At 45.0% G+C, this 27,038-nt stretch overlaps 3 non-coding genes across 3 annotated transcripts; all 3 read right to left on the reverse strand.

Annotated features, from left to right (window-relative positions):
- Positions 1–5,210: 5,210 nt before the first annotated feature.
- LOC138570556 (U6 spliceosomal RNA) lies at positions 5,211–5,317 on the reverse strand. Its single transcript, XR_011303596.1, has one exon. It is a non-coding gene; the product is annotated as a U6 spliceosomal RNA (small nuclear RNA).
- Positions 5,318–7,743: 2,426 nt separating this feature from the next.
- Positions 7,744–7,850, reverse strand: LOC138570818 (U6 spliceosomal RNA). The gene has a single exon (XR_011303843.1). It is a non-coding gene; the product is annotated as a U6 spliceosomal RNA (small nuclear RNA).
- Positions 7,851–24,506: 16,656 nt separating this feature from the next.
- On the reverse strand, positions 24,507–24,613 carry LOC138570557 (U6 spliceosomal RNA). Its single transcript, XR_011303597.1, has one exon. It is a non-coding gene; the product is annotated as a U6 spliceosomal RNA (small nuclear RNA).
- Between the last annotated feature and the right edge of the window lie 2,425 nt (positions 24,614–27,038).

A 27,038-nucleotide genomic window follows, 5' to 3' on the forward strand; every position in this document is an offset into this window, starting at 1 on the left:
TTAAAGATTCATGCTCCAGGGTGCTTGCAAAATGACACCAACCTCCTCCCCATCACAATGGCTGGGTGATGCAAGCCTGAGAACATCACAATAGACCCATAGACATGAGAACAACTCTGTACCTCTGAGTGTATGTGGGCCCATGGCTGTATCAAGGACAAGGCAGAACAGGAGGTGGCTTATGGCGCCAGTTCCAGAGGCTGTCCAATTGATCCCTGTAAGCAACAAATGTTGGACCATCCTTTAAGAGATTCTGAGGCTGATTTCAATGTTAACTTTGCTGCTGATTTTAGGATTGGTCAACCTTCGACCCAAATCTAGTTTGCTTGGATAAGCCCTGGAAATCCTTTACAGCTTGTACTGGTGGGAGATGATGTGAGTTTATCAAGAGCAACGGGATATGAGGCATGTGTGCCACAAAAAGCAGTTCTAGGATTTTTTATAAGAAAGCCGCTTTAAGAAGGGAAGTTTGGACAACCCTACTGAGAGCAAAAGTATTACACAAAAGGTAAGGGGGTCAGTGGGTCAACGGATAGCACATTTGACTGCGAGTCCGTTTATTGTAAGTCCAAATACTACCAGTTTCGACATTTCCCAGGCTTTTTGTTTAATCTCTTAACAGACCCATTCCTATGTACCTCTGTTTTCATTGTAAGCGAGGGACATACCGTATGCCTTAAACATTCCTTGGCTGCGAAGACTCTATGTAAAAGAAAGAGTAGCAGACAGCTTAATAAATCATCAGCAGGACCCTCTAGACCTTCCCCAAAAAACATAAAATGATTTCTCTGCATGTATGTGAGTTGAGCAGCGCAAGTAGTTTGGTTAATGTCAGTGGATAAATGTCACTTTCACACAGCGCAGAACAGAATCACTTGTACAGGCCACTTCTGCAAAAGCATTACCAGTGTAGAAAGCAGTGAAAAGGTGAGGCAGTGTACAGTCACCCCCGACCCTTCACTGCCCCGATCGGCCACGATCGGCCAAGGACCTCTCTATGAGAGCTAAGGGTGGAATTTTTCTGGAGCTCGGTAACTTAGGGAGACATGGCTAAAGGGATCCTCAATCAACAGCCCAGCATTTGCTTTGTGGCCTGTCCGTATATGTCTGTTCTCCAAATTACCTGCCGCAGGCCAGATGTCAGCTGGTGAGATGGAATGACGTACCAGGCAGGATCCTGGCAGGTGATTTGCATAGGCACATCCCCTCTCCCTCTCTCTTAGCCCTGCTTACTCCACAGTAGCAAGTATCTAGGGAAAATACAGTGGTCGAGGTGGGGTATCAGTAACTAGCCACTCTGAGAAAGTAAATCTGGGGCGCTTCGCGACTTGTGGGGAACAACTGCAGAGCTCAGTGCCCAGAACTTTGTGGCACAGGGAGGAGGTCTGTGGGATATCAGTAACTTGGAGACATGCAACCTGGTTGGGAGTGCTTCAGGTCTCCTTCCTTGCATGCTCCAAGCAACTCAACAAAGCATCAACAGACTGAGATACCAGCCACAGAGCCACTTTCCACTTGATTTAAAGCCTAAACTCTTTTCCATGCAAACACATAGTCCCCAAATACCATATTTTCTTTGTTTTCTCTCTCTTTATCTCTCTCTACCTCCCTCCCTCCCTCCTGCCTTCCCTCCTGTCTTCTCTCTTTTCCCCCCGCCCCGCTAACTCTCCCTCTCACTCTTCCTCTTCTCCCTTCCATTCATTTTAAGTTTTCATGCACTGCAGCACATTGTGACAATGGTATTTCACAATGAAACTGTTTGAAAGTTACAGAAATCAAAAAAGAAATCAACCAACTAAAAGCAGCCAAATCCGGAGTACAATGCTCAGCTCCAATTAAAGATTAAGGCCTAGAAGCAAGTAAAGCTGTAGTTCAGAGCGATGTTTGCAAATAGCACCTTGAAGCAGTTTACGCTGGAGTGCACAAGGGGGAAAGAGATAATACTGAGTTTGGTAGAATGGGATTGAAAAACAAAAGAAGCGTGCCACTTCTAAAAGTACAAGTCAAGAAATTGAAGGGGACTGGGCTGTTTATTCAGTCAATAGGACTCACAAGTAAAAGGCTTCAGAGGCATTAGTGTTGAATTTGGCGCAAAATGTATTGTGTTGTCGTGTAATATGCATGAACATACAATTTCAATCTTCATTAAAAAAGATGTATTAAAAAATAAAGACTTGCAAATTAAGAAAGTTTCTGTCCTGTCATGTGCCAACAATAGTGAATGCTTTAAAAATGTGCGTGTCATCCTTTAGAGCAGGAACCAATTCCATTTTCCCATTATCATTCCAATATTAGTACATGTGTTGCTGAGGCACATAGGAATGGATCTGTTAAGAAATTAAACAAACACCTGGAAAAATGTTGAAACAGGTAGAATTTGGACTTACAATAAACTGACTCACCGTCAGATGTGCCATCCCTTGACCCACTGACCCCCTTACCTTTTGTGTAATCCTTTTGCTCTCAGCAGGGTTTTCCAAAGTTCCTTACTTAAAGAGGCTTTCATATAAAAAATAAATCCTAGACCTGTTTTTTATGGCCCACATGCCTCATATCCCGTTGCTCCCGATAAACTCACATCATCTCCCACCAATACAAGCTGTAAAAGATGTCAAGTGCATAGCCAAGGAAACTAGACGTGGGTCAAAGGTTGAGCAATCCTTAAATCAGCAGCAAAAATAACATTGAAATCAGCCTCAGAATCTCTTAAAGGATGGGCCAACATTGATTGCTTGCAGGGTGCAATCGGGCAGCCTCTGGTGCTGACGCCTTAAGGCAAGCGCAAAGGGAGAGCCAACCAAACCATTGATTAGGACCTCTGGACTTTCTGCCCTTTGACATAAGGACATTTGATATGGCAAACGTTTGACCAAACACAATTTAGATGTTGGATGGTATGAAATTAAGAGGCAAACAGCAATACACCAGCATTCTTTGCTGCTGTACTTATCTGGTCCTAAATGGTTTGGTTTAATGCCAATTATATTTAAAGATAAAAAGATTCATGCTCCAGGGTGCTTGCAAATTGACACCCCCTCCCCATCACGATGGCTGGGTGAGGCACGCATGAGAGCATCACAGCAGACGCATAGACATGAGAAACACTCTGTACCTCTGAGTGTATGTGGACCCATGGCTGGATCAAGGACAAGGCAACAACAGGAGATGGTTTAAGGTGTCAGCACCCAGGCTGCCCCATCGCGCGCTGCAAGCATCAGATGTTGGACCATCCTTTAAGAGATTCTGAGGCTAATTTCAATGTTAACTTTGCTGCTGATTTAAGGATTGCTCAACCTTCGACCCACGTCTAGTTTGCTTGGCTAAGCCCTGAAAATCTTTTACAGCTTGTATTGGTGGGAGATGATGTGAGTTTATCAAGAGCAATGGGATATGAGGCATGTGTGCCACAAAATGCTGGTCTAGGATCTTTTATATGAAAGCCACTTTGGAAAACCCTAGTGAGAGCAAAAGGATTACACAAAGGAAAGGGAGTCAGTGGATCAAGGGATAGCACATCTGACTGTGAGTCCGTTAATTGTAAGTCCAAATCCTACCCGTTTCGACATTTTTCCAGGCTTTTTGTTTCATTTCTTAACAGATCCATTCCTATGTACCTCTGTGTTTTCAACAGAGTTTTCATTGTAAGGGAGGGACATACAGTATGCCTTAAACATTCCTGGCAGGGAAGACTCTATGTAAAAGCAAGAGTAGAGTACAGCTTAATAAATAATCAGCAGGACACTCTAGACCTTCCCCAAAAAACATAACATCATTTCTCTGCATGTATGTGCGTTGAACAGCGCAAGTAGTTTGGTTAATGTCAGTGGATAAATGTCACTTTCCCACAGCGCAGAACAAAATCACTTGTACAGGCCGCTTCTGCAAAAGCATTACCGCTGTAGAAAGCAGTGAAAAGGTGAGGCAGTGTGCAGTCACCCCTGACCCTTCACTGCCCTGATCGGCCACGATCGGCCAAGGACCTCTCTATGAGAGCTGAGGGTGGAGTTTTTCTGGACCTCGGTAACTTAGGGAGACATGGCTAAAGGGATCCTCAATCAACGGCCCAGTCTTTGCTTTGTGGCCTGTCCGAATATTTCTGTTCTCCAAATTACCTGCTGCTGCCCAGGTGTCAGCTGGTGAGATGGAATGACGTCCCAGGGATGATCCTGGCAGATGATTTGCATAGGCACACCCCCTCTCCCTCTCTCTTAGCCCTGCTTACTCCACAGTAGCAAGTTTCTAGGGAAAATACAGTGGTCGAGGTGGGGTATCAGTAACTAGCCACTCTGAGAAAGTAAATCTGGGGCGCTTCGCGACTTGTGGGGAACAACTGCAGAGCTCAGTGCCCAGAACTTTGTGGCACAGGGAGGAGGTCTGTGGGATTTCAGTAACGTAGAGACATGCAACCTGGTCGGGAGTGCTTCAGGTCTTCTTCCTTGCATGTTCCAAGCAACTCAACAAAGCATCAACAGGCTGAGATACCAGCCAATGCGCCCCTTTCCACTTGATTTAAAGCCTAAAATCTTTTCCATGCAAACACATAGCCCCCAAATATCATATTTTCTTTGTTTTCTCTCTCTCAGTCTCTCTCACTCCCCCTCCCTCCTACCCTCCCTCCTTCCCACCCTCACTCTTTCTCCCCCCCACAAACCTCCCTTTGCCTCTCACTCTTCCTCTTTCTCTCCCTACCATTCATTTTAAGTTTTCATGCACTGCAGCACATTGTGACAATGGTATTTCACAATGAAACTGTTTGTTGATTTCTTTTTTGATTTCTGTAACTTTCAAACTAAAAGCAGCCAAATCCGGAGTACAACGCTCCGCTCCAATTAAAGATTAAGGCCTAGAAGCAAGTAAAGCTGTAGTTCAGAGCGATGTTTGCAAATAGCACCTTAAAGCAGTTTACGCTGGAGTGCACAACAAGGGTGAAAGTGATAATACTGAGTTTGGTAAAATGGGATAAAAAAAATCAAAAGACGCGTGCCACTTCTAAAAGTGCAAGCCAAGAAATTGAAGGCAACGGGGCTGTTCATTCAGTCAATAGGACTCACAAGTAAAAGGCTCCTGAGGCATTAGTGTTGAATTTGGCTCAAAATGTATTGTGTTGTCGTGTAATATGTATGAACATACAATTTCAATCTTCATTAAAAAAGATGTATTAAAAAAATAAAGCCTTGCAAATTAAGAAAGTTTCTGTCCTGTCATGTGCAAAAAATAGTGAATGCTTTACGAATGTGCGTGCCATCCTTTAGAGCAGGGGCCAATTTAATTTTCCCATTATCATTCCAATATTAGTACATGTGTTGCTGAAGCAAGCGCAAAGGGAGAGTCAATCAAACCATTGATTAGGACCTCCAGTCAAAGGTTTGCCATACCAAATGTCCTTATGTCAGAGGGCAGAAAGTCAAAACACCATTTAGATATCGGGTGGTATGAAATGAAGAGGCAAACAACAGTGAATAAGCATTCTTTGCTGCTGTATTGATCTGGTCCTAAAGGGGTTGGTTTAATGCCAATTATATTTAAAGATTCATGCTCCAGGGTGCTTGCAAAATGACACCAACCCCCTCCCCATCACAATGGCTGGGTGATGCAAGCCTGAGAACATCACAATAGACCCATAGACATGAGAACAACTCTGTACCTCTGAGTGTATGTGGGCCCATGGCTGTATCAAGGACAAGGCAGAACAGGAGGTGGCTTATAGCGCCAGTTCCAGAGGCTGTCCAATTGATCCCTGTAAGCAACAAATGTTGGACCATCCCTTTAAGAGATTCTGAGGCTGATTTCAATGTTAACTTTGCTGCTGATTTTAGGATTGGTCAACCTTCGACCCAAATCTAGTTTGCTTGGATAAGCCCTGGAAATCTTTTACAGCTTGTACTGGTGGGAGATGATGTGAGTTTATCAAGAGCAACGGGATATGAGGCATGTGTGCCACAAAAAGCAGTTCTAGGATTTTTTATAAGAAAGCCGCTTTAAGAAGGGAAGTTTGGACAACCCTACTGAGAGCAAAAGTATTACACAAAAGGTAAGGGGGTCAGTGGGTCAACGGGTAGCACATTTGACTGCGAGTCCGTTTATTGTAAGTCCAAATACTACCAGTTTCGACATTTCCCAGGCTTTTTGTTTAATCTCTTAACAGACCCATTCCTATGTACCTCTGTTTTCATTGTAAGCGAGGGACATACCGTATGCCTTAAACATTCCTGGGCTGCGAAGACTCTATGTAAAAGAAAGAGTAGCAGACATCTTAATAAATCATCAGCAGGACCCTCTATACCTTCCCCAAAAAACATAAAATGATTTCTCTGCATGTATGTGAGTTGAGCAGCGCAAGTAGTTTGGTTAATGTCAGTGGATAAATGTCACTTTCACACAGCGCAGAACAGAATCACTTGTACAGGCCACTTCTGCAAAAGCATTACCAGTGTAGAAAGCAGTGAAAAGGTGAGGCAGTGTACAGTCACCCCCGACCCTTCACGGCCCTGATCGGCCACGATCGGCCAAGGACCTCTCTATGAGAGCTGAGGGTGGAGTTTTTCTGGACCTCGGTAACTTAGGGAGACATGGCTAAAGGGATCCTCAATCAATGGCCCAGTCTTTGCTTTGTGGCCTGTCCGAATATTTCTGTTCTCCAAATTACCTGCTGCTGCCCAGGTGTCAGCTGGTGAGATGGAATGACGTCCCAGGGATGATCCTGGCAGATGATTTGCATAGGCACACCCCCTCTCCCTCTGTCTTAGCCCTGCTTACTCCACAATAGCAAGTATCTGGGGAAAATATAGTGGTCGAGTTAGGGTAGTAGTAACTAGCCAATCTGAGAAAGTAAATCTGGGGCGCTTGGCGACTTGTGGGGAACAACTGCAGAGCTCAGTGCCCAGAACGTTGTGGCACAGAGAGGAGGTCTGTGGGATTTCAGTAACGTAGAGACATGCAACCTGGTCGGGAGTGCTTCAGGTCTTCTTCCTTGCATGTTCCAAGCAACTCAACAAAGCATCAACAGGCTGAGATACCAGCCAATGAGCCCCTTTCCACTTGATTTAAAGCCTAAAATCTTTTCCATGCAAACACATAGCCCCCAAATATCATATTTTCGTTGTTTTCTCTCTCTCAGTCTCTCTCACTCCCCCTCCCTCCTACCCTCCCTCCTTCCCGCCCTCACTCTTTCTCCCCCCCACAAACCTCCCTTTCCCTCTACTCTCCCTCTTCCTCTCCCTACCATTCATTTTAAGTTTTCATGCACTGCAGCAGATTGTGACAATGGTATTTCACAATGAAACTGTTTGTTGATTTCTTTTTTGATTTCTGTAACTTTCAAACTAAAAGCAGCCAAATCCGGAGTACAACGCTCCGCTCCAATTAAAGATTAAGGCCTAGAAGCAAGTAAAGCTGTAGTTCAGAGCGATGTTTGCAAATATCACCTTAAAGCAGTTTACGCTGGAGTGCACAACAAGGGGGAAAGTGATAATACTGAGTTTGGTAAAATGGGATAAAAAAAATCAAAAGACGCGTGCCACTTCTAAAAGTGCAAGCCAAGAAATTGAAGGCGACGGGGCTGTTCATTCAGTCAATAGGACTCACAAGTAAAAGGCTCCTGAGGCATTAGTGTTGAATTTGGCTCAAAATGTATTGTGTTGTCGTGTAATATGTATGAACATACAATTTCAATCTTCATTAAAAAAGATGTATTAAAAAAATAAAGCCTTGCAAATTAAGAAAGTTTCTGTCCTGTCATGCGCCAAAAATAGTGAATGCTTTACGAATGTGCGTGCCACCCTTTAGAGCAGGGGCCAATTTAATTTTCCCATTATCATTCCAATATTAGTACATGTGTTGCTGAAGCAAGCGCAAAGGGAGAGTCAATCAAACCATTGATTAGGACCTCCAGTCAAAGGTTTGCCATACCAAATGTCCTTATGTCAGAGGGCAGAAAGTCAAAACACCATTTAGATATCGGGTGGTATGAAATGAAGAGGCAAACAACAGTGAATAAGCATTCTTTGCTGCTGTATTGATCTGGTCCTAAAGGGGCTGGTTTAATGCCAATTATATTTAAAGATTCATGCTCCAGGGTGCTTGCAAAATGACACCAACCCCCTCCCCATCACAATGGCTGGGTGATGCAAGCCTGAGAACATCACAATAGACCCATAGACATGAGAACAACTCTGTACCTCTGAGTGTATGTGGGCCCATGGCTGTATCAAGGACAAGGCAGAACAGGAGGTGGCTTATGGCGCCAGTTCCAGAGGCTGTCCAATTGATCCCTGTAAGCAACAAATGTTGGACCATCCTTTAAGAGATTCTGAGGCTGATTTCAATGTTAACTTTGCTGCTGATTTTAGGATTGGTCAACCTTCGACCCAAATCTAGTTTGCTTGGATAAGCCCTGGAAATCTTTTACAGCTTGTACTGGTGGGAGATGATGTGAGTTTATCAAGAGCAACGGGATATGAGGCATGTGTGCCACAAAAAGCAGTTCTAGGATTTTTTATAAGAAAGCCGCTTTAAGAAGGGAAGTTTGGACAACCCTACTGAGAGCAAAAGTATTACACAAAAGGTAAGGGGGTCAGTGGGTCAACGGATAGCACATTTGACTGCGAGTCCGTTTATTGTAAGTCCAAATACTACCAGTTTCGACATTTCCCAGGCTTTTTGTTTAATCTCTTAACAGACCCATTCCTATGTACCTCTGTTTTCATTGTAAGCGAGGGACATACCATATGCCTTAAACATTCCTTGGCTGCGAAGACTCTATGTAAAAGAAAGAGTAGCAGACAGCTCAATAAATCATCCGCAGGACCCTCTAGACCTTCCCCAAAAAATATAAAATGATTTCTCTGCATGTATGTGAGTTGAGCAGCGCAAGTAGTTTGGTTAATGTCAGTGGATAAATGTCACTTTCACACAGCGCAGAACAGAATCACTTGTACAGGCCACTTCTGCAAAAGCATTACCAGTGTAGAAAGCAGTGAAAAGGTGAGGCAGTGTACAGTCACCCCCGACCCTTCACTGCCCCGATCGGCCACGATCGGCCAAGGACCTCTCTATGAGAGCTAAGGGTGGAATTTTTCTGGAGCTCGGTAACTTAGGGAGACATGGCTAAAGGGATCCTCAATCAACAGCCCAGCATTTGCTTTGTGGCCTGTCCGTATATGTCTGTTCTCCAAATTACCTGCCGCAGCCCAGATGTCAGCTGGTGAGATGGAATGACGTACCAGGCAGGATCCTGGCAGGTGATTTGCATAGGCACATCCCCTCTCCCTCTCTCTTAGCCCTGCTTACTCCACAGTAGCAAGTATCTAGGGAAAATACAGTGGTCGAGGTGGGGTATCAGTAACTAGCCACTCTGAGAAAGTAAATCTGGGGCGCTTCGCGACTTGTGGGGAACAACTGCAGAGCTCAGTGCCCAGAACTTTGTGGCACAGGGAGGAGGTCTGTGGGATATCAGTAACTTGGAGACATGCAACCTGGTTGGGAGTTCTTCAGGTCTCCTTCCTTGCATGCTCCAAGCAACTCAACAAAGCATCAACAGACTGAGATACCAGCCACAGAGCCACTTTCCACTTGATTTAAAGCCTAAACTCTTTTCCATGCAAACACATAGTCCCCAAATACCATATTTTCTTTGTTTTCTCTCTCTTTATCTCTCTCTACCTCCCTCCCTCCCTCCTGCCCTCTCTCTTTTTCCCCCGCCCCGCTCCCTCTCCCTCTCACTCTTCCTCTTCTCCCTTCCATTCATTTTAAGTTTTCATGCACTGCAGCACATTGTGACAATGGTATTTCACAATGAAACTGTTGGAAAGTTACAGAAATCAAAAAAGAAATCAACCAACTAAAAGCAGCCAAATCCGGAGTACAATGCTCAGCTCCAATTAAAGATTAAGGCCTAGAAGCAAGTAAAGCTGTAGTTCAGAGCGATGTTTGCAAATAGCAGCTTGAAGCAGTTTACGCTGGAGTGCACAACAAGGGGGAAAGAGATAATACTGAGTTTGGTAGAATGGGATCGAAAAACAAAAGAAGCGCGCCACTTCTAAAAGTACAAGTAAAGAAATTGAAGGGGACTGGGCTGTTTATTCAGTGAATAGGACTCACAAGTAAAAGGCTTCAGAGGCATTAGTGTTGAATTTGGCGCAAAATGTATTGTGTTGTGTAATATGCATGAACATACAATTTCAATCTTCAGTAAAAAAGATGTATTAAAAAATAAAGACTTGCAAATTAAGAAAGTTTCTGTCCTGTCATGTGCCAACAATAGTGAATGCTTTAAAAATGTGCGTGTCATCCTTTAGAGCAGGAACCAATTCCATTTTCCCATTATCATTCCAATATTAGTACATGTGTTGCTGAGGCACATAGGAATGGACCTGTTAAGAAATTAAACAAACACCTGGAAAAATGTTGAAACAGGTAGAATTTGGACTTACAATAAACTGACTCACCGTCAGATGTGCCATCCCTTGACCCACTGACCCCCTTACCTTTTGTGTAATCCTTTTGCTCTCAGCAGGGTTTTCCAAAGTTCCTTACTTAAAGAGGCTTTCTTATAAAAAAAAAATCCAAGACCTGTTTTTTATGGCCCACATGCCTCATATCCCGTTGCTCCCGATAAACTCACATCATCTCCCACCAATACAAGCTGTAAAAGATGTCAAGTGCATAGCCAAGAAAACTAGACGTGGGTCAAAGGTTGAGCAATCCTTAAATCAGCAGCAAAAATAACATTGAAATCAGCCTCAGAATCTCTTAAAGGATGGGCCAACATTGATTGCTTGCAGGGCGCAATCGGGCAGCCTCTGGTGCTGACGCCTTAAGGCAAGCGCAAAGGGAGAGCCAACCAAACCATTGATTAGGACCTCTGGACTTTCTGCCCTTTGACATAAGGACATTTGATATGGCAAACGTTTGACCAAACACAACTTAGATGTTGGATGGTATGAAATTAAGAGGCAAACAGCAATACACCAGCATTCTTTGCTGCTGTACTGATCTGGTCCTAAATGGTTTGGTTTAATGCCAATTATATTTAAAGATAAAAAGATTCATGCTCCAGGATGCTTGCAAATTGACACCCCCTCCCCATCACGATGGCTGGGTGAGGCACGCGTGAGAGCATCACAGCAGACGCATAGACATGAGAAACACTCTGTACCTCTGAGTGTATGTGGGCCCATGGCTGGATCAAGGACAAGGCAACAACAGGAGATGGTTTAAGGTGTCAGCACCCAGGCTGCCCCATCGCGCGCTGCAAGCATCAGATGTTGGACCATCCTTTAAGAGATTCTGAGGCTAATTTCAATGTTAACTTTGCTGCTGATTTAAGGATTGTGTCATGCGCCGCCTCCGCACCTGGCGTCTTTGGCCCCGCTGCCGCTTAGGGACTTCCTGATTCCCGTCACGCTGACGCTACGTTCTCTCTATGCGGTCTAGTCTTCTCCGCCGTAGCGCTATTTAACCACTCCTCTCCCTGAGCACAGCGCGTTGCAACCTTCCACGGTCAGCTGCTTTTCCTCGCTGCCGCGGTCTTGCTACACGCTGTTTACCTTTTGCTCCTCGAGCATTTTTACTCTTACTCTTTCCGTCCTTATTACCGGTCCTACTCCGGTCCCAGTCTTTCGTTTCCTCTCTACCTCCATTCCTTAGTTCCAGCTCTTTGCCTTTACTTTGTTTTCTTACCTTTTGGCGTTTTTTCGCTGCAATATAATTCCACCTGGTTCCGGTAGCTGCCTTCTCCCATCATTCATCTGCATACACGTCCAGCGGCCATCAGGATACTTACCGGTCCAAGGGGTTTTTTGCCTACTCTGGCTTTTTTCCCCCTTCCCGTCTCTCCCGGGAGGGGGACACGGTCAGGGCGCATTTACACGCTCTCACTGTGGCTTCCTCTTGTGGGAGACACTCTCAATCTCGAAAAAAGGAAAAGGATTATACGGCGCATCGAGCTCTCAGTCCAGCTGAAGAGGATTTCGACTCCACAGGTGAGGAGGTTGAAGAGAGAAAGAGGGGTATTACACCAGTGGTAGAATCGGAAGCTGACAGTTTGCAACGCCCACAAACACCAATCATGGCTACTCCTGAGCAAGTGCAGGAACTAATCGCTGCGGTACAAAGCCTTTCTCTAGAAATGCAGAATATGAAAACTGAAAACAATCTGTTAAAACAAATGGTGGCAGTAAGGGAGCCCCCCAACACAGACCTGCCCCCTATGCCTTTGTCTTCAGGGAAGTATGATGGTTCCCCCAAGACCCTAAAAGAATTTCTTGACGCTTGCAGGGTGTATTTTTCCTTCAGAACCCGCACCTACGCCTCAGATCATGCCAAGGTTGGATTCCTGGTGTCTAATATGACAGGGAACGCTCTAGCTTGGGCCACCCCTCTAGTCACCGGAAATGACCCTGTCCTTCAGAATTTCGATGCATTCATTGCTTTTGTTAAACAAACCTTTGAGAGACCCGAAGTCTCGATGGCAGCTGGTGAAGACTTGATGGACATTCGTCAAGGACAGTTTGATGTGCTGTCTTATATCTCCTCATTTAAGAGATTGGCCATGGAGACGGGTTGGTCTGAACAGTCTCAATTTATTTTGTTCCGCAGAGGACTTCGAGAAGAGTTAAAAGATGAAATGGCTCACTTTCCTCGGCCTACTTCCCTGCAGGATCTTATGACGGCCGCCCTTCAGATGGAGTTCAGGATGCAAGAAAGGCGTCAAGAAAGAAGAAAAGCACGTACCTCCTTTTCAAGGACCTCCTCACCTCCTTCGGCAGCGCCCAAACCTCACGATGAGCCCATGCAAATCGGCACTACTCGCCGTTCTTTAACACCTGAAGAAAGAAGGAGGAGAAGGGAACAGGGCCTATGTGCCTACTGTGCCTCTGATCGCCACACGGTGCATAATTGTTCTGAACTAACCAAGAAACCGGCGGAAAACGCAAACCCTCGAACCTAGTGGGGACGGGTTATCGAGGGCAATCTTCCAGTCCCTACGTTACTATGTCTATTGATTCCTCGAACCCTTCTGAAGATTCCCGCCTGATGGTTATAACGGTCCAGGTTACTATCAATGGCAGCCCCGTAGAGACGCTAGCTCTCTTGGATTGCGGTGCCGCAGGAAACTTCGCTGACACCCTTTGGGTAGACAAAGTGGGTGCTTCACGGATAGACCGCAGCCACGGTCAGAAAGTAGAAGGAGTAGACGGCACACCTTTGAGTTCAGGACTCATTGTTCAGACAACCGAACCCCTTCCTCTGACTATATTTCAACATTCAGAAGTCATTACTTTTGACATCATTCGAGCAGCCCATTTTCCTCTTATCTTGGGGATTACCTGGTTGCGACAACATAATCCCCATGTCGACTGGAAGTCTAACACTTTGCAGTTTAATTCCAGCTATTGCCAGACACACTGCTTTAAAGAAGCACATTACCAGGAGGTAAAGATATCTCCCACTGTTCTCCCCACGAGTATAGGGGTGCTTTCCATTGACTCGGTATTGGAAGAATACCCTATGGTGTTTGCTGAATCCGCTCCAATGGCATTACCACCTCACAGACCGGAGGACTGCTCTATCGAGCTAATACCTAATGCCCTGGTCCCATTTGGACGAATGTTTGCTTTATCCAAGACTGAAAAGGACGCTTTACGAAAATATCTGGATGACAACTTGTGCAACGGTCTCATCAGACCCTCTAAATCCCCGGCGGGTGCTCCCTTGTTCTTTATTCCAAAGAGGGATTCTAAGGACCTCAGACCATGCATCGATTACAGGGGACTCAATAAAGTCACTTGTAAGGACAGATATCCCATGCCCCTCATTCCTGACATTTTGGAATCTGTACAGGGAGCAACAGTCTTCTCTAAATTGGATCTGCGCAATGCATATCATTTACTCAGAGTGAGTCCAGGAGATGAATGGAAGACGGCTTTCAGGACACCATTCGGCCTATACGAATACTACGTTATGCCTTTCGGACTGGTCAATGCTCCCGCTATATTCCAAAGGTTCATAGACCGAATATTCTCTGATTTATTGTTTATTTCAGTTGTGGTTTACCTTGACGACATACTTATTTTTTCACAGTCTATGTCAGAACATCTACTACATCTCACTGAGGTCCTGGAGCGCCTTAAAAAACATCATTTATTGGCCAAACGTGAAAAGTGTGTTTTTGGGGTATCCTCGATCCCTTACTTAGGGTTTATCCTCTCACCACAAGGAGTACAAATGGATCAAAAGAAGGTTGAGGCCATTCTCCATTGGCAGGCTCCTTCCTCAGTCAAAGAAGTTCAGAGATTCCTGGGCCTGGCTAATTTTTATAGGCGTTTCGTGCCAGGTTTTTCCAACACTGTCCTACCAATTACCAATTTGTTAAAGAAGACATCTGTGCCTTTCATTTGGAGCCCACAGGCTGAAGAAAGCTTTCAACTCTTGAAGAAGAGCTTCTGCAGCGCTCCCATCCTATGCCAGCCAGACCAAAGCAAACCTTTTATTGTTGAAACAGATGCCTCTGCCGCAGCAATAGGAGCAGTTCTACTACAAGAGCATGACAACGCGGAACACCCAATAGCATATCTATCAAAAACTCTCACTCCGAGTCAACGGAATTATTCAGTAATAGAACGTGAACTACTAGCCATGAAAAAAGCCTGTGAAGTCTGGAGACACCTCTTACAGGGGTGCAACCACCCTTTTGTAATCCGGACAGACCATAAGAATTTACAAGTTTTACAGTCAATGGATTGCATCAATTCCAGACAAGCCCGGTGGGCGCATTTTTTCTCACAATATGACTTTACCATCACATATATTCCTGGAAGCCAAAACACTTTGGCAGATGCTCTGTCCAGAAAGGCTTTCTCCTCCCATGTTGCCTCATCCTGCCCGGAAAAGTTGTTTCCCAGGAACCGCATTGTTGCCACTATCTCTTCCCTGTTTCAACGGATAAAAGAAGCTGTCTCCTTACATCCAGAACCTCGCGACATGATCCAAAAGGATGGTTTGTTCCTGAAGAAACAGAGGATCTGGATACCATCCAAACCTCTTCAAAAAGACATAATGTCCTGGTGCCATGATCACAAGACAGCAGGCCATAGGGGACAAACCAGCACCTTGGACTTGATTAGTAGAGCTTTTTATTGGCCTAATATGTCTAAAGATGTTAAACATTATGTCATGTCCTGCAGAGTCTGCTGTCAGAGTAAAAACAACACAAAGAAACCCATAGGTCTGCTACAACAAGATGCCATCCCGGAACGTCCGTGGAGTCATATATCTACAGATTTCATTGTGGACTTACCTTTGTCCCACGGATGTACATGCATAATGGTGTCCATCGACTCTCTCACCAAGATGGCTCATTTTTCTCCACTCCCTGGTATACCAACTGCCGATGGTATGGCATTAGTGTTCATTAAAGATGTGTTTCGACTCCATGGTCTCCCCGACAAGATTGTATCAGATCGAGGAAGCCAATTCGTCTCCAGATTCTGGAAGTCCTTATGCGCCGCTCTTAATATTCAGCGCGCTTTGTCATCAGGATATCATCCCCATACCAATGGGCAGACAGAGCGGTTAAACGCCACCTTGGAACAGTATTTGCGCAGCTATACCAATATGGAACAAGACAACTGGGTGGATATGCTGCCGACAGCGGAGTTCGCATATAATAATGCCAGTCATTCCGCAAGCAAAATGTCTCCATTCTATTGTTCATATGGCTTTCATCCCCGAGCCATCATTCCACATTTTTTCTGCAAACCTGCACTTCCGGCGGTAGAAGAGACACTTATCCGAATAAAGGACATCCAAGACAAAGCCAAGTTGAATCTCAGAGATAGCCTCCAGGCTTACAAAAGGCAAGCTGACCGGCACCGGCAGGTTGTACCTGATTGGGAGGTTGGTTCCAAGGTATGGTTATCTACTAAATACCTTCCTAGATGGTCTCGCCCATCTAAACTGTCCCCCAGGTTTATCGGTCCCTATCCCATTTCTGCCAAGATCAATCCAGTGGCCTTCCGCCTTAAGCTGCCACATTCTCTTAGGCGGATTCACCCAGTGTTTCACGCATCTCTTTTGAAGAGTGCCGAACAGTCATTAAGGGCTCGTCCTTTCCCCACTCTTTCTCACTCACCTGATGCTCCTGATTATGAAGTGTCCGGGTTGCTGGACTCCAGATACCGCAAAGGGCGCCTGGAATACCTGGTGCATTGGAAAGGTTTTTCACATACTGAGGACTCTTGGGAACCAATTGCACACATCCACGCTCCTATCCTTCTCCGGAAGTTTCACCGTTTGCATCCCGGCAAACCGGGTGGCCTGGGCCTTGGCAGGGGGCATACTGTCATGCGCCGCCTCCGCACCTGGCGTCTTTGGCCCCGCTGCCGCTTAGGGACTTCCTGATTCCCGTCACGCTGACGCTACGTTCTCTCTATGCGGTCTAGTCTTCTCCGCCGTAGCGCTATTTAACCACTCCTCTCCCTGAGCACAGCGCGTTGCAACCTTCCACGGTCAGCTGCTTTTCCTCGCTGCCGCGGTCTTGCTACACGCTGTTTACCTTTTGCTCCTCGAGCATTTTTACTCTTACTCTTTCCGTCCTTATTACCGGTCCTACTCCGGTCCCAGTCTTTCGTTTCCTCTCTACCTCCATTCCTTAGTTCCAGCTCTTTGCCTTTACTTTGTTTTCTTACCTTTTGGCGTTTTTTCGCTGCAATATAATTCCACCTGGTTCCGGTAGCTGCCTTCTCCCATCATTCATCTGCATACACGTCCAGCGGCCATCAGGATACTTACCGGTCCAAGGGGTTTTTTGCCTACTCTGGCTTTTTTCCCCCTTCCCGTCTCTCCCGGGAGGGGGACACGGTCAGGGCGCATTTACACGCTCTCACTGTGGCTTCCTCTTGTGGGAGACACTCTCAATCTCGAAAAAAGGAAAAGGATTATACGGCGCATCGAGCTCTCAGTCCAGCTGAAGAGGATTTCGACTCCACAGGTGAGGAGGTTGAAGAGAGAAAGAGGGGTATTACACCAGTGGTAGAATCGGAAGCTGACAGATTGCTCAACCTTCGACCCACGTCTAGTTTGCTTGGCTAAGCCCTGAAAATCTTTTACAGCTTGTATTGGTGGGAGATGATGTGAGTTCATCAAGAGCAATGGGATATGAGGCATGTGCGCCACAAAATGCTGGTCTACGATCTTTTATATGAAAGCCACTTTGGAAAACCCTAGTGAGAGCAAAAGGATTACACAAAGGAAAGGGAGTCAGTGGATCAAGGGATAGCACATCTGACTGTGAGTCCGTTAATTGTAAGTCCAAATCCTACCCGTTTCGACATTTTTCCAGGCTTTTTGTTTCATTTCTTAACAGATCCATTCCTATGTACCTCTGTGTTTTCAACAGAGTTTTCATTGTAAGGGAGGGACATACAGTATGCCTTAAACATTCCTGGGCTGCGAAGACTCTATGTAAAAGCAAGAGCAGAGTACAGCTTAATAAATAATCAGCAGGACACTCTAGACCTTCCCCAAAAAACATAACATTATTTCTCTGCATGTATGTGCGTTGAACAGCGCAAGTAGTTTGGTTAATGTCAGTGGATAAATGTCACTTTCCCACAGCGCAGAACAAAATCACTTGTACAGGCCGCTTCTGCAAAAGCATTACCGCTGTAGAAAGCAGTGAAAAGGTGAGGCAGTGTGCAGTCACCCCTGACCCTTCACTGCCCTGATCGGCCACGATCGGCCAAGGACCTCTCTATGAGAGCTGAGTGTGGAGTTTTTCTGGACCTCGGTAACTTAGGGAGACATGGCTAAAGGGATCCTCAATCAACGGCCCAGCCTTTGCTTTGTGGCCTGTCCGAATATTTCTGTTCTCCAAATTACCTGCTGCTGCCCAGGTGTCAGCTGGTGAGATGGAATGACGTCCCAGGGATGATCCTGGCAGATGATTTGCATAGGCACACCCCCTCTCCCTCTGTCTTAGCCCTGCTTACTCCACAATAGCAAGTATCTGGGGAAAATATAGTGGTCGAGTTAGGGTAGCAGTAACTAGCCAATCTGAGAAAGTAAATCTGGGGCGCTTGGCGACTTGTGGGGAACAACTGCAGAGCTCAGTGCCCAGAAAGTTGTGGCACAGGGAGGAGGTCTGTGGGATTTCAGTAACGTAGAGACATGCAACCTGGTCGGGAGTGCTTCAGGTCTTCTTCCTTGCATGTTCCAAGCAACTCAACAAAGCATCAACAGGCTGAGATACCAGCCAATGAGCCCCTTTCCACTTGATTTAAAGCCTAAAATCTTTTCCATGCAAACACATAGCCCCCAAATATCATATTTTCGTTGTTTTCTCTCTCTCAGTCTCTCTCACTCCCCCTCCCTCCTACCCTCCCTCCTTCCCGCCCTCACTCTTTCTCCCCCCCACAAACCTCCCTTTCCCTCTACTCTCCCTCTTCCTCTCCCTACCATTCATTTTAAGTTTTCATGCACTGCAGCAGATTGTGACAATGGTATTTCACAATGAAACTGTTTGTTGATTTCTTTTTTGATTTCTGTAACTTTCAAACTAAAAGCAGCCAAATCCGGAGTACAACGCTCCGCTCCAATTAAAGATTAAGGCCTAGAAGCAAGTAAAGCTGTAGTTCAGAGCGATGTTTGCAAATATCACCTTAAAGCAGTTTACGCTGGAGTGCACAACAAGGGGGAAAGTGATAATACTGAGTTTGGTAAAATGGGATAAAAAAAATCAAAAGACGCGTGCCACTTCTAAAAGTGCAAGCCAAGAAATTGAAGGCGACGGGGCTGTTCATTCAGTCAATAGGACTCACAAGTAAAAGGCTCCTGAGGCATTAGTGTTGAATTTGGCTCAAAATGTATTGTGTTGTCGTGTAATATGTATGAACATACAATTTCAATCTTCATTAAAAAAGATGTATTAAAAAAATAAAGCCTTGCAAATTAAGAAAGTTTCTGTCCTGTCATGCGCCAAAAATAGTGAATGCTTTACGAATGTGCGTGCCAACCTTTAGAGCAGGGGCCAATTTAATTTTCCCATTATCATTCCAATACTAGTACATGTGTTGCTGAAGCAAGTGCAAAGGGAGAGTCAATCAAACCATTTATTAGGACCTCCAGTCAAAGGTTTGCCATACCAAATGTCCTTATGTCAGAGGGCAGAAAGTCAAAACACCATTTAGATATCGGGTGGTATGAAATGAAGAGGCAAACAACAGTGAATAAGCATTCTTTGCTGCTGTATTGATCTGGTCCTAAAGGGGCTGGTTTAATGCCAATTATATTTAAAGATTCATGCTCCAGGGTGCTTGCAAAATGACACCAACCCCCTCCCCATCACAATGGCTGGGTGATGCAAGCCTGAGAACATCACAATAGACCCATAGACATGAGAACAACTCTGTACCTCTGAGTGTATGTGGGCCCATGGCTGTATCAAGGACAAGGCAGAACAGGAGGTGGCTTATGGCGCCAGTTCCAGAGGCTGTCCAATTGATCCCTGTAAGCAACAAATGTTGGACCATCCTTTAAGAGATTCTGAGGCTGATTTCAATGTTAACTTTGCTGCTGATTTTAGGATTGGTCAACCTTCGACCCAAATCTAGTTTGCTTGGATAAGCCCTGGAAATCTTTTACAGCTTGTACTGGTGGGAGATGATGTGAGTTTATCAAGAGCAACGGGATATGAGGCATGTGTGCCACAAAAAGCAGTTCTAGGATTTTTTATAAGAAAGCCGCTTTAAGAAGGGAAGTTTGGACAACCCTACTGAGAGCAAAAGTATTACACAAAAGGTAAGGGGGTCAGTGGGTCAACGGATAGCACATTTGACTGCGAGTCCGTTTATTGTAAGTCCAAATACTACCAGTTTCGATATTTCCCAGGCTTTTTGTTTAATCTCTTAACAGACCCATTCCTATGTACCTCTGTTTTCATTGTAAGCGAGGGACATACCGTATGCCTTAAACATTCCTTGGCTGCGAAGACTCTATGTAAAAGAAAGAGTAGCAGACAGCTTAATAAATCATCAGCAAGACCCTCTAGACCTTCCCCAAAAAACATAAAATGATTTCTCTGCATGTATGTGAGTTGAGCAGCGCAAGTAGTTTGGTTAATGTCAGTGGATAAATGTCACTTTCACACAGCGCAGAACAGAATCACTTGTACAGGCCACTTCTGCAAAAGCATTACCAGTGTAGAAAGCAGTGAAAAGGTGAGGCAGTGTACAGTCACCCCCGACCCTTCACTGCCCCGATCGGCCACGATCGGCCAAGGACCTCTCTATGAGAGCTAAGGGTGGAATTTTTCTGGAGCTCGGTAACTTAGGGAGACATGGCTAAAGGGATCCTCAATCAACAGCCCAGCATTTGCTTTGTGGCCTGTCCGTATATGTCTGTTCTCCAAATTACCTGCCGCAGCCCAGATGTCAGCTGGTGAGATGGAATGACGTACCAGGCAGGATCCTGGCAGGTGATTTGCATAGGCACATCCCCTCTCCCTCTCTCTTAGCCCTGCTTACTCCACAGTAGCAAGTATCTAGGGAAAATACAGTGGTCGAGGTGGGGTATCAGTAACTAGCCACTCTGAGAAAGTAAATCTGGGGCGCTTCGCGACTTGTGGGGAACAACTGCAGAGCTCAGTGCCCAGAACTTTGTGGCACAGGGAGGAGGTCTGTGGGATATCAGTAACTTGGAGACATGCAACCTGGTTGGGAGTGCTTCAGGTCTCCTTCCTTGCATGCTCCAAGCAACTCAACAAAGCATCAACAGACTGAGATACCAGCCACAGAGCCACTTTCCACTTGATTTAAAGCCTAAACTCTTTTCCATGCAAACACATAGTCCCCAAATACCATATTTTCTTTGTTTTCTCTCTCTTTATCTCTCTCTACCTCCCTCCCTCCCTCCTGCCTTCCCTCCTGTCCTCTCTCTTTTCCCCCCGCCCCGCTAACTCTCCCTCTCACTCTTCCTCTTCTCCCTTCCATTCATTTTAAGTTTTCATGCACTGCAGCACATTGTGACAATGGTATTTCACAATGAAACTGTTTGAAAGTTACAGAAATCAAAAAAGAAATCAACCAACTAAAAGCAGCCAAATCCGGAGTACAATGCTCAGCTCCAATTAAAGATTAAGGCCTAGAAGCAAGTAAAGCTGTAGTTCAGAGCGATGTTTGCAAATAGCACCTTGAAGCAGTTTACGCTGGAGTGCACAACAAGGGGGAAAGAGATAATACTGAGTTTGGTAGAATGGGATCGAAAAACAAAAGAAGCGTGCCACTTCTAAAAGTACAAGTCAAGAAATTGAAGGGGACTGGGCTGTTTATTCAGTCAATAGGACTCACAAGTAAAAGGCTTCAGAGGCATTAGTGTTGAATTTGGCGCAAAATGTATTGTGTTGTCGTGTAATATGCCTGAACATACAATTTCAATCTTCATTAAAAAAGATGTATTGAAAAATAAAGACTTGCAAATTAAGAAAGTTTCTGTCCTGTCATGTGCCAACAATAGTGAATGCTTTAAAAATGTGCGTGTCATCCTTTAGAGCAGGAACCAATTCCATTTTCCCATTATCATTCCAATATTAGTACATGTGTTGCTGAGGCACATAGGAATGGATCTGTTAAGAAATTAAACAAACACCTGGAAAAATGTTGAAACAGGTAGAATTTGGACTTACAATAAACTGACTCACCGTCAGATGTGCCATCCCTTGACCCACTGACCCCCTTACCTTTTGTGTAATCCTTTTGCTCTCAGCAGGGTTTTCCAAAGTTCCTTACTTAAAGAGGCTTTCATATAAAAAAAAAATCCTAGACCTGTTTTTTATGGCCCACATGCCTCATATCCCGTTGCTCCCGATAAACTCACATCATCTCCCACCAATACAAGCTGTAAAAGATGTCAAGTGCATAGCCAAGGAAACTAGACGTGGGTCAAAGGTTGAGCAATCCTTAAATCAGCAGCAAAAATAACATTGAAATCAGCCTCAGAATCTCTTAAAGGATGGGCCAACATTGATTGCTTGCAGGGTGCAATCGGGCAGCCTCTGGTGCTGACGCCTTAAGGCAAGCGCAAAGGGAGAGCCAACCAAACCATTGATTAGGACCTCTGGACTTTCTGCCCTTTGACATAAGGACATTTGATATGGCAAACGTTTGACCAAACACAATTTAGATGTTGGATGGTATGAAATTAAGAGGCAAACAGCAATACACCAGCATTCTTTGCTGCTGTACTTATCTGGTCCTAAATGGTTTGGTTTAATGCCAATTATATTTAAAGATAAAAAGATTCATGCTCCAGGGTGCTTGCAAATTGACACCCCCTCCCCATCACGATGGCTGGGTGAGGCACGCGTGAGAGCATCACAGCAGACGCATAGACATGAGAAACACTCTGTACCTCTGAGTGTATGTGGACCCATGGCTGGATCAAGGACAAGGCAACAACAGGAGATGGTTTAAGGTGTCAGCACCCAGGCTGCCCCATCGCGCGCTGCAAGCATCAGATGTTGGACCATCCTTTAAGAGATTCTGAGGCTAATTTCAATGTTAACTTTGCTGCTGATTTAAGGATTGCTCAACCTTCGACCCACGTCTAGTTTGCTTGGCTAAGCCCTGAAAATCTTTTACAGCTTGTATTGGTGGGAGATGATGTGAGTTTATCAAGAGCAATGGGATATGAGGCATGTGCGCCACAAAATGCAGGTCTAGGATCTTTTATATGAAAGCCACTTTGGAAAACCCTAGTGAGAGCAAAAGGTTTACACAAAGGAAAGGGAGTCAGTGGATCAAGGGATAGCACATCTGACTGTGAGTCCGTTAATTGTACGTCCAAATCCTACCCGTTTCGACATTTTTCCAGGCTTTTTGTTTCATTTCTTAACAGATCCATTCCCATGTACCTCTGTGTTTTCAACAGAGTTTTCATTGTAAGGGAGGGACATACAGTATGCCTTAAACATTCCTGGCAGGGAAGACTCTATGTAAAAGCAAGAGTAGAGTACAGCTTAATAAATAATCAGCAGGACACTCTAGACCTTCCCCAAAAAACATAACATTATTTCTCTGCATGTATGTGCGTTGAACAGCGCAAGTAGTTTGGTTAATGTCAGTGGATAAATGTCACTTTCCCACAGCGCAGAACAAAATCACTTGTACAGGCCGCTTCTGCAAAAGCATTACCGCTGTAGAAAGCAGTGAAAAGGTGAGGCAGTGTGCAGTCACCCCTGACCCTTCACTGCCCTGATCGGCCACGATCAGCCAAGGACCTCTCTATGAGAGCTGAGGGTGGAGTTTTTCTGGACCTCGGTAACTTAGGGAGACATGGCTAAAGGGATCCTCAATCAACGGCCCAGTCTTTGCTTTGTGGCCTGTCCGAATATTTCTGTTCTCCAAATTACCTGCTGCTGCCCAGGTGTCAGCTGGTGAGATGGAATGACGTCCCAGGGATGATCCTGGCAGATGATTTGCATAGGCACACCCCCTCTCCCTCTGTCTTAGCCCTGCTTACTCCACAATAGCAAGTATCTGGGGGAAATATAGTGGTCGAGTTAGGGTAGCAGTAACTAGCCAATCTGAGAAAGTAAATCTGGGGCGCTTGGCGACTTGTGGGGAACAACTGCAGAGCTCAGTGCCCAGAACGTTGTGGCACAGGGAGGAGGTCTGTGGGATTTCAGTAACGTAGAGACATGCAACCTGGTCGGGAGTGCTTCAGGTCTTCTTCCTTGCATGTTCCAAGCAACTCAACAAAGCATCCATCAACAGGCTGAGATACCAGCCAATGAGCCCCTTTCCACTTGATTTAAAGCCTAAAATCTTTTCCATGCAAACACATAGCCCCCAAATATCATATTTTCTTTGTTTTCTCTCTCTCAGTCTCTCTCACTCCCCCTCCCTCCTACCCTCCCTCCTTCCCGCCCTCACTCTTTCTCCCCCCCACAAACCTCCCTTAGCCTCTCACTCTTCCTCTTTCTCTCCCTACCATTCATTTTAAGTTTTCATGCACTGCAGCACATTGTGACAATGGTATTTCACAATGAAACTGTTTGTTGATTTCTTTTTTGATTTCTGTAACTTTCAAACTAAAAGCAGCCAAATCCGGAGTACAACGCTCCGCTCCAATTAAAGATTAAGGCCTAGAAGCAAGTAAAGCTGTAGTTCAGACCGATGTTTGCAAATAGCACCTTAAAGCAGTTTACGCTGGAGTGCACAACAAGGGTGAAAGTGATAATACCGAGTTTGGTAAAATGGGATAAAAAAAATCAAAAGACGCGTGCCACTTCTAAAAGTGCAAGCCAAGAAATTGAAGGCGACGGGGCTGTTCATTCAGTCAATAGGACTCACAAGTAAAAGGCTCCTGAGGCATTAGTGTTGAATTTGGCTCAAAATGTATTGTGTTGTCGTGTAATATGTATGAACATACAATTTCAATCTTCATTAAAAAAGATGTATTAAAAAAATAAAGCCTTGCAAATTAAGAAAGTTTCTGTCCTGTCATGTGCAAAAAATAGTGAATGCTTTACGAATGTGCGTGCCATCCTTTAGAGCAGGGGCCAATTTAATTTTCCCATTATCATTCCAATATTAGTACATGTGTTGCTGAAGCAAGCGCAAAGGGAGAGTCAATCAAACCATTGATTAGGACCTCCAGTCAAAGGTTTGCCATACCAAATGTCCTTATGTCAGAGGGCAGAAAGTCAAAACACCATTTAGATATCGGGTGGTATGAAATGAAGAGGCAAACAACAGTGAATAAGCATTCTTTGCTGCTGTATTGATCTGGTCCTAAAGGGGTTGGTTTAATGCCAATTATATTTAAAGATTCATGCTCCAGGGTGCTTGCAAAATGACACCAACCCCCTCCCCATCACAATGGCTGGGTGATGCAAGCCTGAGAACATCACAATAGACCCATAGACATGAGAACAACTCTGTACCTCTGAGTGTATGTGGGCCCATGGCTGTATCAAGGACAAGGCAGAACAGGAGGTGGCTTATGGCGCCAGTTCCAGAGGCTGTCCAATTGATCCCTGTAAGCAACAAATGTTGGACCATCCTTTAAGAGATTCTGAGGCTGATTTCAATGTTAACTTTGCTGCTGATTTTAGGATTGGTCAACCTTCGACCCAAATCTAGTTTGCTTGGATAAGCCCTGGAAATCTTTTACAGCTTGTACTGGTGGGAGATGATGTGAGTTTATCAAGAGCAACGGGATATGAGGCATGTGTGCCACAAAAAGCAGTTCTAGGATTTTTTATAAGAAAGCCGCTTTAAGAAGGGAAGTTTGGACACCCCTACTGAGAGCAAAAGTATTACACAAAAGGTAAGGGGGTCAGTGGGTCAACGGGTAGCACATTTGACTGCGAGTCCGTTTATTGTAAGTCCAAATACTACCAGTTTCGACATTTCCCAGGCTTTTTGTTTAATCTCTTAACAGACCCATTCCTATGTACCTCTGTTTTCATTGTAAGCGAGGGACATACCGTATGCCTTAAACATTCCTGGGCTGCGAAGACTCTATGTAAAAGAAAGAGTAGCAGACATCTTAATAAATCATCAGCAGGACCCTCTATACCTTCCCCAAAAAACATAAAATGATTTCTCTGCATGTATGTGAGTTGAGCAGCGCAAGTAGTTTGGTTAATGTCAGTGGATAAATGTCACTTTCACACAGCGCAGAACAGAATCACTTGTACAGGCCACTTCTGCAAAAGCATTACCAGTGTAGAAAGCAGTGAAAAGGTGAGGCAGTGTACAGTCACCCCCGACCCTTCACTGCCCTGATCGGCCACGATCGGCCAAGGACCTCTCTATGAGAGCTGAGGGTGGAGTTTTTCTGGACCTCGGTAACTTAGGGAGACATGGCTAAAGGGATCCTCAATCAATGGCCCAGTCTTTGCTTTGTGGCCTGTCCGAATATTTCTGTTCTCCAAATTACCTGCTGCTGCCCAGGTGTCAGCTGGTGAGATGGAATGACGTCCCAGGGATGATCCTGGCAGATGATTTGCATAGGCACACCCCCTCTCCCTCTGTCTTAGCCCTGCTTACTCCACAATAGCAAGTATCTGGGGAAAATATAGTGGTCGAGTTAGGGTAGTAGTAACTAGCCAATCTGAGAAAGTAAATCTGGGGCGCTTGGCGACTTGTGGGGAACAACTGCAGAGCTCAGTGCCCAGAACGTTGTGGCACAGAGAGGAGGTCTGTGGGATTTCAGTAACGTAGAGACATGCAACCTGGTCGGGAGTGCTTCAGGTCTTCTTCCTTGCATGTTCCAAGCAACTCAACAAAGCATCAACAGGCTGAGATACCAGCCAATGAGCCCCTTTCCACTTGATTTAAAGCCTAAAATCTTTTCCATGCAAACACATAGCCCCCAAATATCATATTTTCGTTGTTTTCTCTCTCTCAGTCTCTCTCACTCCCCCTCCCTCCTACCCTCCCTCCTTCCCGCCCTCACTCTTTGTCCCCCCCACAAACCTCCCTTTCCCTCTACTCTCCCTCTTCCTCTCCCTACCATTCATTTTAAGTTTTCATGCACTGCAGCAGATTGTGACAATGGTATTTCACAATGAAACTGTTTGTTGATTTCTTTTTTGATTTCTGTAACTTTCAAACTAAAAGCAGCCAAATCCGGAGTACAACGCTCCGCTCCAATTAAAGATTAAGGCCTAGAAGCAAGTAAAGCAGTAGTTCAGAGCGATGTTTGCAAATATCACCTTAAAGCAGTTTACGCTGGAGTGCACAACAAGGGGGAAAGTGATAATACTGAGTTTGGTAAAATGGGATAAAAAAAATCAAAAGACGCGTGCCACTTCTAAAAGTGCAAGCCAAGAAATTGAAGGCGACGGGGCTGTTCATTCAGTCAATAGGACTCACAAGTAAAAGGCTCCTGAGGCATTAGTGTTGAATTTGGCTCAAAATGTATTGTGTTGTCGTGTAATATGTATGAACATACAATTTCAATCTTCATTAAAAAAGATGTATTAAAAAAATAAAGCCTTGCAAATTAAGAAAGTTTCTGTCCTGTCATGCGCC

Source organism: Ambystoma mexicanum, chromosome 2q (assembly GCF_040938575.1).
Source record: "Ambystoma mexicanum isolate Mex_15411 chromosome 2q, UKY_AmexF1_1, whole genome shotgun sequence".
NCBI classification, from domain to species: domain Eukaryota; kingdom Metazoa; phylum Chordata; class Amphibia; order Caudata; family Ambystomatidae; genus Ambystoma; species Ambystoma mexicanum.